This window comes from Lethenteron reissneri, chromosome 59 (assembly GCF_015708825.2).
Source record: "Lethenteron reissneri isolate LAM-NWPU_2019-01 chromosome 59, ASM1570882v1, whole genome shotgun sequence".
Taxonomy (NCBI): Eukaryota; Metazoa; Chordata; class Hyperoartia; order Petromyzontiformes; family Petromyzontidae; genus Lethenteron; species Lethenteron reissneri.
In genome coordinates this window covers 6,533,960-6,547,885 of record NC_083837.1, presented here as the reverse complement: position 1 = coordinate 6,547,885, position 13,926 = coordinate 6,533,960, and the positions used below count along the sequence as shown (strand labels likewise).

General features: G+C 55.9%; 1 protein-coding gene across 1 annotated transcript in view; it reads left to right on the top strand.

The window, feature by feature from the left end:
• Nucleotides 1–13,926, top strand: part of LOC133357787 (protein Jade-1-like) — a gene marked incomplete at its 5' end in the record, with an annotated part of 90,913 nt that overhangs the window by 51,683 nt on the left and 25,304 nt on the right. The gene's annotated exons all lie outside the window — the stretch shown is intronic.

Below are 13,926 nucleotides of genomic sequence, written 5' to 3'. Positions count from 1 at the left end.
CAGCCGCGGTCGGCCTTATGGAATGTGTGCGTGTTGGCCTCGCCACGCCCCTAGTGCACAAAGCTTGGCAGGAGCTGCCTGAAAAGGAGTCGTCGGTACTACGTTCAACTTCTTTTGCGCCGTACGTAGCCAACCGTGCTAATCGGAGGTCTGGGGGGATTTTATTTTTCGATTTAAATCTTTCGTGACTGCAGGGATTCATATTCTTTGTTCGTTCGGTAAAGTCACATAGAAGGGAAATATAAAACATAATACAAATTCTCACGACGTTTCGGCCACAACGCAAGCAGCCGTCCTGCTTGCGTTGTGGTCTGGGGGGAGTTCGCGTGATGGTGGTTTGTGCTCGCCACTAGGGAGACAAAGGCGGTCGGGCGTGGTGCTGGCCACCCACCCACTCTCGTGCCGTTCCGGCCTTCACAGGTGCTCGCTTAACAGCACTTGCCCCTACAGTCTATTCAGGCTATATTGGGGATCTTTGTCGTGTGATGGTGGTTTATGCTCCTTGACGAGATCAGCGAACTACCGCGGTTGATTTGCGGCGAGCGCTTTGTGTGCGTAATGAGGGCGACCTTCTTATTCACGCGTCCGTTTGGAAGCCAATGCTGCTCGACGGGCACCAGACGGATGCGGCGTCGGATCTTGCAGCAGTTCCTGTCGCGGCACGTGCCGGAGAGTTTCGTGCACGTAGCGGCGCGGTGATGTTTTTATTCGGCAGAATTCTCACTGGCTTTCTGGGTGTTATTGGCAGGAGCACTCCTCCTAACTCGGCGCAGGAGTGCCGAGTCTTTATGGAGATTTATTATTCTGTAATAATTAACTGCTGCTGCTGCCGCCGCGTAATATTCCGTGATGGCATTCGTTGGGGAAAGCCCCGCGGTCTGACGGAACGCAACATTCAAGTCGAGTTCCCGCATAAGGTCGCGGCGCGTGGAGCGAAACGTCGGAGGCACCGTTGTCGAACGACGCGGCGGCGGCGGCAATGCGACCCGAAAACCTGCGCGGAGATCAAATGTCGTTTATTTATTTTTCCAGCCACTTGATGAATGTGCGTCATATTTGCCGCGATGTTAATTCCCCCTTGGTGACCGCAGCGAGGGAGTTGCTGTTGCCATGCGTGGGGGGGGGGCATTTGGGGGGGGGCGGCGTGGGGGGGCGGCGTGGGGGGGGAGGTTGTTGTATTTTCTCCGAGTCCTGACACTGGCGGCGGTGGCGTCGGCATCGGCGCTGTTGTTGTGAAACGGGAAAAAAACACCGCACCTGCAACCGGGCCAAGCGTGCGTCACCGCCCGGCCGGTGACCGGGCGACTCCAGCGCTCGCGACGGAGTCGCCGCCTTTCCTCACCGCGTGTTAACGTGCGACGCGGCGATGACCACGACACCAGCAGCAACAACAACAACGGCGCTCGGGATAAGCGGGAACTGCGCCGCGTGGCGAGAGCGAATGGTGGCCTCCACGCGGAGGGAGACGGGAGCCGTTGAATCCGCGTGGCGGCTCGGGGGAGGCCGCCATCCAGCAGCGGAGAGAAGCGCCGTGGCCGCTGGCGGAGACGTCGAATGCCCAAATACGTGCGTCAGATGCTTTCCAGCTAAAGCACACGCACGCGCAAAAAAAGAAATCCCTCATTATCCAGAATGAAGAGTTTTTTTGCGGGTTACATCGCGAAAATACAAACCCCAGGCCGCAACTGGACATCTGTGAAAACGAGTTTTGAAGCTCATCGGATTCCACGCAGTACAAATCAATACAGCCTGACTCTGTTGACTCTTCACTTGCACGGCACACGAGGGGGTGGGTGGCCAACACCACGCCCGGCCGACTTTGTCTCCCCGGTGACGATGTTTACACACTGCACCAGGTACTCATTTGAGGCTGAGTCGACCTAGGGGAGTCCCAGGACCGGTTCAGACAATCGTCACCGATGTTGGCCGTGAGCGGGAATCCAACCCGGGTCGCCGGGTTCATAGCGCGGCGTAGCGCTGACCGCTACACCACCGCTCCCCATAACACACGACTCACAGCCGCACACACGCGCACGCCGGGGGGGGCGCGTGAGGTCGGCCCACCACCGCCGCCCCAGCAGCCCGCCGCTCTCTGAGGTGAGTGGGAGTCAGGCGGAGGTCGCGGCTATAATTGGGGCGCGCGTTGCAACCTTAGCCGGAGGCGGCGGGAACAGGCGGCGTCTGGGCCACGTCGCGGGGGACGTGGAGAGGGCCCCCCCGCGTCACGCGCGGCTCCCGCGAGTGGCGTGTGGCGCAGCGCGCGTCACTGGTCGTGCGTAAGCGGCCGCCCCCCCCCCCCCCAGCTCCTCGGCCGTGGCTCAGCCCGATGGGGCCGGCTCCGTCGGGGGTTGACGCGAATCGCTCGCTGGGCGTGATGGCGGGTGGGCGGGTGATGGTTGGGGTGGGGGGTGGTGAGCGAATGAGTGTGAGAGTGTGCGTCGCTGTGCGTGTGTGCGTGTGTGTGTGTGTGCTCGCTAACGACACTTGCTCCTAGAGTCTGTTAAGGCTATACGGGGGTTCTTTTGTCTTTGTGGGGAGCGGTGGGTGTAGTGGTCAGCATGCTGCGCTACGAACTCGGTGACGATAATTTGATTCCCGCTTGCGGCCAACACCAGCGACGATTATCCTGAACTGATCCTGGGTCTCCCCTAGGTCGACTCAGCCTCAAATGAGTACCTGGTGCGGTGTGTAAACATCGCCACCGGGGAGACAAAGGCGGTCGGGCGTGGTGCTGGCCACCCACCCCCTCGTGGGCCATGCCGGCCTTCATAGGTGCTCGCTAACAGCACTTGCCCCTACAGTCTGTTAAGGCTACACGGAGGATCTTTGTGTTTGTTGTATGGGGCGCAGTAGTGTAGAGGTTCGTAGCGTTCGATTCCCGCTCACGACCAATAACAGTGCCAGCGAATATTTGAGCTTGTCCCGGGCCTCTCCTAGGTCGACTCATCCGTAAACTGCAGCATTGGGGAGACAAAGGCGGTCGGGCGTGGTGCTGGCCACCCACCCCCTCGTGCGCCGCGCTGTCCTTAATAGGTGCTCACTAACAGCACTTGCCCCAACAGCCTGCTGTAGGCTATACGGGGGATCTTTGTCTTTGGAGACCTCCGATCATTGTCGCCCCGCGTGTCAATTAAAATCAGGTTTGAGTCCATCACCCCAGCGGCGTTCCCATAGCTGTCAACCCCTTATCAGTGCCCCTACATTACTACAGACCAATTTAGACCTTATTGGTCACCCCGTGCCCCTTATGACCTGAAAACTAAACTTCCCCGTACAAGAATACGGGGTAAACCGTGATGGGTTGCCAGGTATGGTATAGTGTAGTGTGTAGTGTTTAGTAATGTAGTATAGTGTATAGTAGTGTATAGTGTAGTGTATAGTAATGTAGTGTATAGTAGTGTATAGTAGTGTATAGTGTAGTGTATAGTAATGTAGTGTAGTGTATAGTAGTGTATAGTGTAGTGTATAGTGTAGTGTATAGCATACCTGTCAACCCCTTATCAGTGCCCCTACGTTATCACAGACCAATTCAGACCTCGTTGCTCACCCCGTGCCTCTTCTAAATCTCAACGTTCATCCTACAAATCCCGCATTGAAACAGCCGTACGCCGTATGGACCTGAAAACTCAATTTCCCCGTACAAGAACACGGGGTAAACCGTGATGGGTTTACAGCGCTATGCTTTCCAGACTGACATTATTGAGCAGCCATTTATTAATCAAGCAAATTCTGGAGCGAGTCATCGAGAGTGGAGCGCGTCGCGTGTTGGGGAGCGGCCGTGTCACAGCGCTGCTGCCACGCGGATCTCGCCGCCCCGGGGTTCGATTCCACGCCCAGGCCGACATCGGTGGCGATTCTCCGAACCGGTTCTGGATCTCCGCCAGCGTTAAATTGGTGTCCCGGTACACTAATTCTAGATTTAAAATTTTCGTGACTGCAAGGATTCGTACTCTTTGTTTTTTTCGGTAAAGTCACGTAGGTGATAAAAATTAAAATAAATTCAATCTCGACGTTTCGGAGGCAACACAAGCTTCCGTCTTCAGGTGGAACCGTCACAGCAAAATTACTGTATCAAGTGAAGAGAGCCCTAAGAGACACGAGATTATATATAGAAGGGGGGGGGGGGGGGAGGAGCCAGGATGCGCCCTCGGGAGATGAAGGTCGAAGGAAGGCCCCCTCCCCAATCCGCCGCCGACTCTTTTTGTCCGTGGGACACAGACGGCGGTCACCGCATCGTCGCGCGGCGCTTCCAGACGCGCTGCTGCGGCCGTCTGGAACGCCTCTTCCTTGCCTTCCAATATTCGGAATCAACTGGGAGCTACGCACTTGACATCATCTCGATGGGAACACTAATTTATTCAGAACTGAAAGTTGTTGTTGTTTAGTTTAGTCTGTTGCCCTTCCCCCCCATACCTCTGATTAGCGCGGTTGGCTCCGTACGGCGCGAAAGAAGTTCAACACACACGTATGTTCCTGATATAGCGCCTGCCTATACGCCTGGGGGTTTCAGAGGCCTTTACCTTGCATCTCAACGCATTTGAATGGCAGATCTGAAACACGGCAGGACCAGTACTTCGGCCGTGGCTGATCATTACTTTAATGCGGCTGGCTCACGTGAAATTGATTTCTCTAAGACGATGGTGCTTTGCAAGCCGTCTAGCTATCAACACAGATTCGTTCACCAAGCCATCCGTATATACAAAGATTCGTTCACGAAGCCATTCGTATATACAGACACAGATTCGTTCACGAAGCCATCCATATATACAGACAAAGATTCGTTCACGAAGCCATTCATATATACAGACACAGACACAATTTGAACCGAGACGACGGTTTTAAACTCAGCAATCATTGTAAAGATGTCATCAACCACTCTGGGTCATGACTTGATTTGTGTTTTCTTGTCCGCCTCCACCATCAGCAGTGTGGGTGTGTGGAGCGAGGTGCAATGCTTTGATTGGTGTCGACCTACTGCCGGTGTTGGAGCCCTCTCCCTCATTAACATTAGCTGCCCCGCCCATCTCTAAACCTTTATAAACAGCTCTCTGATTGGGGTAGACCTACTGCCGGTTACAGAGACCTCTCCTACATTAACATTAGCTGCCCCGCCCACCTCTAGACCTTTATAAGCAGCTTGCCCTCAGAGGCTAACCTCCCAGTTCCTGATGACGACCGCTTGTGTTGCGATGGAAACGTCGTGATATTTGTATTATTTTTATTCACTTTATTTGTATTATTTTATTGTTATTATATTTCTATCTATTTGATATTACCAAAAGAACCATAGAATATGAATTCCTGCAGTCACAAAAGTTTTAAGTAGAAATTTCCTCGCCTGGTATGCAGGAGGTCGTGGGTTCGATCCCAACCCTGACCATGCCTGCTGCTGTATATGTGGAGTTTGCGTGTCTCCCTCTCTCCCATCATCATCACAGTGGCTAGGAGATGTTAACTACCTCGCCTGGTATGCAGGAGGTCGTGGGTTCGATCCCAACCCTGACGATGCCTGCTGCTGCTGTATATTTGGAGTTTGCGTGTCTCTCTCTCCCCGTAGTTGCGTGGATTTTTCCCCGGGTCCTCCAGTTTTTTCCCTCCACATTTACCAACGTGTCGAATATTTGTCCGTCATCAATTTCCACGTGGCGACGATACGCCGCTGCTGTTGAGTTTAACACGTCGCACTATCATTTTGTGGCCATGGCCCTTCTGAAGAAAAGATGCACAGATCGGTGGGCCTTACCTGGTGAAATATAAAAGATAGTTTTGTTCGACTTTCGTCCGCATCTGAGCGAGCGGTTGCTCACCGAGCAAGCTGATCGGCGTCGTTGAGGGACGGGTAACGACCAACCGCGTGCACGCGGTGGGAAATCCGTCGCCGCAAAGATCCCTGGGTGGGGACGCGTCACGGCCGAGTGCGTCCTCACCCCCATCACCCCCCCCCCCCCCCGCGGTGACCGCAAAGCGCTCGCTGCGATGGGTTTTTGCGGAGCCGTCCGACGCGCACTGCGAGCGATTCGGTCGTCCGCCCCGCCGAGCTTCTGCGCAAGCGGCCGCTCCCGGCAGGAGGATGCTGCTCGTCGAGACCCCCGTGGCGTCGTTGATTCCCGCCGCCCGCCCCACGTGGCCCAGCCAGGTGCGCTGGTGAGCGCGCGCCAGGCTGCCTCTCGGGAAAAAAATAAAATAAAATATTTGGTGGGTATGCGCGAACGGGGACCTTTGACGTTCCCGTGCCAAATTCCGAACGCCTCGAGCGCGCGGATGACTGATGCGTTTTCTGGGAGCCGTCTGGTAGCCTTTGAAAAGCAGCGAGAGAACGAAATTCATAAAATTCGGCCAAAAATTTGTTGAAAACCGGCATTCGCGACGACGCAGGGAGGGGTTCTGGGTTTGTTTATTTTGTTTAAGCGATCCACGCCGCCGTTTCTGAAGAGCGCCGGCCGGCGGGAGGGTGGGCGGGCGTGGGGGGGGCTCCCTTGGCCTTTTTTCATCAGTCGATATCGTCACCGCTGGCCACATATGGACGCATCGCCGGCCACGTATCGACGCACCGCTGCATGAAGACCGCTCCGCGTTGTCGCCGTGTCTCTGTCTCTCTGCCGCGCTCAGCGGCGCAACGAACCGCCTGGAACCGTCGCCCAACGAGACGGCCCGGTCCCTCTTCTGTCTGCCACCCTGGCTGTTCTCCTCGCTCTGTGGAACTCCTTCCAGCGGTGGGGTGATGTTAATTACCTCGCCTGGTATACAGGAGGTCGTGGGTTCAATCCTGATCCTGACCCTGACGCCTGCCTGCTGTATATTTCGAGTCTGCGTGTCTCTCTCTCTCATGGTCATCATCACGGTGGCTAGGAGATGGTAACTACTTCGCCTGGTATAGAGTAGGTCAAGGGGTTTGATCCCGACCCTGACGATGCCTGCTGCTGTATTTTTTGTAGTTTGTGTGTCTCTCTCTTGCCCTTGCGGTCGCGTGGATTTTTCTCCGCGTTTTCGGATTTTCCCTCCACATTTAGAATCGACATTCAGAGCATTTGGCTGACATGAATTTCCACGTGATGATGATTAGCCCACTTTGTTGAGCCATATTTGTGGTAGCCAGGTCGTTTCTGACAAACAGCTACATCGCAGCTCAGCCTCCTTACCTGGTGAAATATAACCATGGTTCATAATAAAGTTTTTGGGTTAGATCACGTTATTTATAAATGTGTTGTAACCCTCCACCACCCGACACGGCCAATCAGTAAAAAAAAGTGTCACGTTGGCAAAAGACAAAATAGTTCACTACATTAGCCCACCGGTGTGTTGAAGAGTGACCCCAAAAACACTTTATTATGAATAATATTGGTCGCGAAAGCCTTACGTGTTAAACAATGGTTTAGTTTTTAGTTTAGTTTTCGTGTGCTGCCCGGATGCCACTTACCATCCTGTGGAGTCCGTATGCCTCTGATTTTGTGTACATCCTCGAATCTGCGCGCTCCTCTCCCCATCACTCAACTTCGTTCCACGCTTGCATCTCTCCGTTTGTGTCGCGTACGCAAAATGGAATCTCTTTTTTCGGTGACCGGGAGGACTTGAGGTCACCAAGTCGTGAGGCTTTGCCACTAGCACCCAACGCGAACCACTTGGTCACAGCTTGTCGCGATTTCAGGCTTGCGATATGCGCTACGAAATTCCGTTCATGATTCTGTCTCATTTTTACTGCATGCGGAATGTGCGATTGTCTTATATTCACGGCGAGCGGCGGTGTAGTAGCGGTTAGCGCTGCCCTGCGCTACGAACCCGGCGACCCGAGTTCGATTCCCGCTCACGGCCAACACCAAGTGACGACTGTGAACCGGTCGTGGGCCTCTCTGAGGTCGACTCAGCCTCAAACGAGTACCTGGTGCGGCGTGCGGTAAACATCTCCACTGGAGGAGACAAAGGCGGCCGGGCGTGGTGCTGGCCACCCACCCCCTCGTGCGCCACAGTGCCGCACCTTCATGGGTGCTGCTACTCGCTAACAGCACTTGCCCCTACAGTCCTGTTAGAGGCTACCTGGGGGACCTTTGTCTGTGTGTAGTTGCTGCTACTCGCTAACAGCACTTGCCCCCACAGTCTGGAACACGCTACACGGGGGGGGGGGGGGGGATCTTTGTCCGTCGTCGTAAGTTCATTATTTACGACTACGCGGTGATTTGACGTGCCCCACAAATTTGCCGGGCTTTAGCCATTCGCCTGCGACTTGAGCAACCGCCTCCGTTGGCCGTGATGTTTAATCCCTGGCCGGACGATTGACCGACGGCGGCGGACCTGTGTGACTTCCCGAGTGAGAAGGGGGCCGCAGTCTGGAGGTGGGTGAGAGACGTTATTGCGATTTCACCTTGAGTGGGCACATTTCCTGAAATAGCGACGCGAAGCCTGGGGGAATAACAGCGTCTCCGTAATGAGTGGAACAACGGCGCAATCTGGGCGCAATTTGGGTGCAATCGGAGCACGGTCGTTGTGCAATCGTGGTACAATCAGGGCGCAATTGTGATGCAATCGAGGTGCAATCGGAGCATGATCGTGGTGCAATTGAGGCGCAATTGTGATGCAATCGGGGCGCAATCATGGTGCAATCGTGGTGCAATCGGGGCATGATCATGGTGCAATCGAGGCGCAATTGTGATGCAATCGTGGTGCAATCGAGGCGCAATCCAGGTGCAATCAACGCGCAATCGGGGCGTGCAATCATCGCCGACACCCTGTAACGAGACGAACTAACTCGATGTCTTAGCGTCCCGGCGCAGAGGGCGGCTCCCTTCCGCGTCCGTTCGGTCGCGGCCCCGAGAGGGGGCGGCCCGAGGGTTGTGAGGCCGAGGTGCGAAATTCCTGGGGCGCAACCCCCCCCCACCCACCCCCCACCTCCCCCCCCACCCCCGCCTCCCCCCCCACCCCCCGCCTCCCCCCCACCCCCCGCCTGCCCCCCACCCCCCGCCTCCCCCCCACCCCCCGCCTGTAAAATAGTGCCTCGATTCATGGAGTCCCCGTCGTGAATTTACTCGACGTGCGAGGTTCAGCGGGTGGGGGGGGGGGTTGGTGCGGTCTGGAGGCCCGCAAGCGGCCGCCGCCGGCTCTACACACTGGCCCCGCTGTGCCGTTCCGGTGGCTCCCACGGTTTATGAAGTCCCGCGTGAACCTCTCGAAGGTTAACGGGGGGAGGGGGGGGGGCCCTCCGACGTGACAGAGTGGAGCTCTCCCAATGTGGGGCCAGCTAGGTTGGGTGCGCCGTGGAGCCGCGGGCACGCCACCCGCAGTCTCCTGGTCGCGAGACGCTCCGGGAGGGAGAGCAACGACAACCAAACGCAGCCCAAAAAGCCGGCGCCCTGGCGTCGTCGCACACACACGTGGTCTCGCGCACGCAACAACAGCGACCGCAGCAACAACAGCAACAACAGCGACAACAGCAACAACAGCAACAACAGCGACCGCAGCAGCAGCAGCAGCAGCCATTCGCCACGAAGCGCCGGCGACGCCACCACGACGCCTGCGCTAGGCTGTGCGCACTTTAGGGCCACGTGGAGTGTCAAGGCACCCGCTGGCGCGAGGTCACGGGACGGACCCAGCAGGTGCCATGGGTTGACTGACACACAAGGCAAAGGTCCCCCACGTATAACCTGAACAGACTGTTGGGGCAAGTGCCTGTTAGGCGAGCTGCACCTCTGAAGGTTGGCACGGCGCACGAGGGGGTGAGTGGCCAGCGCCACGCCCGGCCGCCTTTGTCTCCCCGGTAGTGATGTTTACACACCGCACCAGGTACTCATTTGAGGCTGAGTCGACCTAGGGGAGGCCCGGAATAGGTTCAGAAATCGTCACTGGTGTTGGCCTTGAGCAGGAATCGAATTCGGATCGCCGGGTTCGTAGCGCAGCGCGCTAACGGCTACACTACCGCTCCCCACGACACACACAGACACACCTACAACAACTCAACACGCTCGCAAGCAATACCGTGTGGCCTTAAAAGAAGGAAAAAAACGACACACTTGGCGACGTTTTTGGGCCCTCGTTCTTGAAGCCACTGGTGGATGAAGGCGTCCCTGTACCCCGTTTCGGCACGTGGGGAGGGGGGGCGGGGGGCGGGCGGGCGGGGGAGGGGGTCTGTGTGACCATACTTCACCACGCCGATCGGTGCGTGCCCGGTGAGGCCTCGGGAACGCTTGCAGACGTGGCTTGCCGCCGACGCGTCGGTCGTGGGAGGGGGCCACGTCCGTCGCGGGCGGTGCACTAACCACGGAGCCCGCCGCTCCTCCCCGCTCACGCGCCAAATGTCAGCGGCCTTCTGGGGCCCCTTTCCTAACGACTCCGTTGTTACCTTTTTGTTATCGCCATCGGACCGACGCACCGAATGTTCGTGACGTTTCTTCGCGGGAACGTCGCGAACATTTGGCTGCTTCTGCTCTCTTCGGCAACGGTTGGCGACTTCGGTACTCTGGGCGCACGCGCCCCGTGCCGGCGTGGAACCGGGGCCGGCATTCCAGCAAGGAGCCGCCAGCGGTGCGGCAAAAAAATCCGCCGCTCGCAAGAAAAGCGCCCGAGACGCAGCAGCACTCGCAACCGAGGTTTCTCTTTTTTGTTGTTGTTGGGTTAGATGGCATAACATACCAAACCTGTCAACCGCTGAGCAGTGGTTCGCGTGACGTTGATCCTAAACTTGGAGGGAAAAAAACGGAGAAAAATCCACGCGGCCACAGGGAGAGAGACGCGCAGGATCGACCCCGCGACCTATATGCCAGGCGAGGTAGTTAACATCTCGGCACTGTGGCACCCCCAACATGATGATCATCACTACTGCCGCGATCACTATCACGGCTCTCATGATACTGGTCTCTTTACTTATATCTCGTCTATCATCATCAGCAGCATCGTTCATATCATCATCACGACCATTAACAGATCGTGCATTCCAAATACACTGAGCGTGTACACGTCCGGCGCTTTTGTCAATCTACTGCTGGATTAAGGCCTCCCCCACACTGTGTGGATAGCGACGCTGTGTGGATCACGGGGGGGGAGTCCTCTGACCGTACTTCACCGCGCTGGCTAGTGCCGGCTTGGCAAAGGCGTGGGAGCATCGGCGAGGGAGCGTCGAAGTGTCGTGCAACAATGGCTTTAGCTCCGCTGACCACGCTGTAGCACAGCAGCTGATGACAACCTGGCATGCACGGTGTCCACCCATCCGAGCGTTATCCAAGCTTGAACCTGCTGCTGAGCTTACTCCGGACTGATTCGGGTCTATCACCTGCCACTGCCAATAGCCACGGCCAGGAAATGAAAACTCTGATTGTGCCAAGTTCTGCAGCCCGGCGCGCTAACCGCAGTAACCGCCGCCGCTGCAACCACCAACCCACCGCGTCGCGTACATCTATATATATATAAAAGGGAAATGTGTGAATGTGTGTGTCTGTTGGAAATGTTTAGCTACAAACTTGAAATTTGGCGTGTGGGTACTTTCCAGACTGTACACAATGGAAAAAGTATAAACATAGGCTTTTGTATTTTGGGGAGGGAGGGGGGCGCAATAATAGATATATTTTGCACGGCAAGTGAGCGGTGACGTCACATCTGTGATGCCTGCTGACGTCACACAGTGCGCCTGATGACGTCACACAGTGCGCCTGCTGACGTCACGCAGTGCGCCTGCTGACGTCACGCAGTGCGCCTGCTGACGTCAAGCAGTGCGCCTGCTGACGTCACGCAGTGCGCCTGATGACGTCACGCAGTGCGCCTGATGACGTCACGCAGTGCGCCTGATGACGTCACGCAGTGCGCCTGCTGACGTCACGCAGTGCGCCTGATGACGTCACGCAGTGCGCCTGATGACGTCACGCAGTGCGCCTGCTGACGTCACGCAGTGCGCCTGCTGACGTCACGCAGTGCGCCTGCTGACGTCACGCAGCGCGCCTGATGACGTCACGCAGCGCGCCTGATGACGTCACGCAGCGCGCCTGCTGACGTCACGTAGCGCGCCTGATGACGTCACGCAGCGCGCCTGATGACGTCACGCAGTGCGCCTGCTGACGTCACGCAGTGCGCCTGATGACGTCACGCAGTGTGCCTGCTGACGTCACGCAGTGCGCCTGATGACGTCACGCAGTGCGCCTGATGACGTCACGCAGTGCGCCTGATGACGTCACGCAGTGCGCCTGATGACGTCACGCAGTGCGCCTGATGACGTCACGCAGTGCGCCTGATGACGTCACGCAGTGCGCCTGCTGACGTCACGCAGTGCGCCTGATGACGTCACGCAGTGCGCCTGCTGACGTCACGCAGTGCGCCTGATGACATCACGCAGTGCGCCTGATGACGTCACGCATCCCGCCCCCCCACCCTTCGCGTATTAATCCAAGACAAGAATCCACGTCCCGGGCGAAGCCGGCTAGTGAAGCTCGTCCTCTACAATCGCCACGACACCGCTGCTGTCTCTTCGCACAAAGAGACGCGGTAGGGAGGGAAGCGCGCATCCTCTCTCCGTTGAGCATTACAACATCCACAGTGGAGGGTTTTGTTTATCATTATTATTATACGTGTGGGAGAAAAAACCGGAGCGCCCGGAGAAAACCCTCGCATACGTGCTAGGGGGCCACGTACAGATGGGAACAGATGGCGATGGGTCAACTTGCCGTGGGTTTAACACGTTGGCTCTTTCGCGGCTAAAATGATCCGTGAGAGGCTTTTTTAAATCCTTTATATTAAGTTCGCTTGCTTGCTTGCGTGCTTGCTTACGACCGTGCAAATCTTTCGGTCGTTTTTTAACCCACTTACCGTAATCCAATCGAGCTGACATTTTGCACACAGACTCGTTGTGCGAGACAAAAAATTTTTCCAAAATTTTACACTGTTTAGGGAAAACAAATTAAATATTTAATTACCAATTGCTTAATACTGGCAGACAATCATCTGACCCATAGGTGGCAGCCATCTCAGGCCAGAGGACGAGAGGACTCTAGCCGCCACGCATAAAAAGGATTTAGAGTGAAAAACTTTGTTTTTACGGGTTATACTTGTTTGGGTTGGATTGCGTGCATATAAATGTGTCGTTAAACCCGCAATCCCCTGACGCAGCCAGTTAGTGAGGTTTTTCTTTTTTGTCACGTAAAGAAAATGTGCCTGATTGGTTACGAGTTGAGCACGCCTGTGTTTTGGAGAGTAAACTCACAACGCTTACAGTTCGACTACCGTGACGTTTCACCTGTCATTATAATTCGCTTCATCGGTAAAATGTGGTGGGTTTACCCTTCAACACACAAGCGGTGTGCGTGTGGCTGGACTCGTAACGAAATGCCACGTTTTGTTTACTTGACGCATTCTTGCTAATTGGCTGGAATTTATATTTACGCGATCTCACCCCAACAAACAACAAAGTCACGTGGGTATAGAATAAAACAAATCACGACGTTTCGGGAACAACACAAGCATCCTTCATCAGGTGTGAAAGCGTGGCCTGCTGCTGAGGCAGACTGTCTTAGATTGTATGGATTCTTGCAGTCACGAAAGCTTCAAATCAAGATTGAAAAAACCTCCAGTGGATATTATTGGTCGCGAAAGCCGTTCTCCTACTCCTACTAACGCGTTGAACTGTTACAACATCATGCGTTCGCATTCACGTGGCAGACGCAACCTCAGTGGCGGTGGGGGGGGGGGCGGTCTCGGCGGCAAGACGGGTGGCGGTGGTTCGGGCTCTCCAATCACGCCTCTCGCTCTCCCAAGCGAAGTGCCGTGGACATGCGAGCCACGGCGGTCGTCCTACTGCGCTGGGTTTGAGGCGGTGTGCTCTTCTGCCACCTCTGTTTTAATACAACAACAACGACGAAAACGTGAGAGCGAATATCGTGACGGCGTCGCTGAACACGTGGTGGTGGTGGTGGTGCGTTGGCAGCAGCAGTGCACAAACTCTTGAGTTTTTCTGTGCTG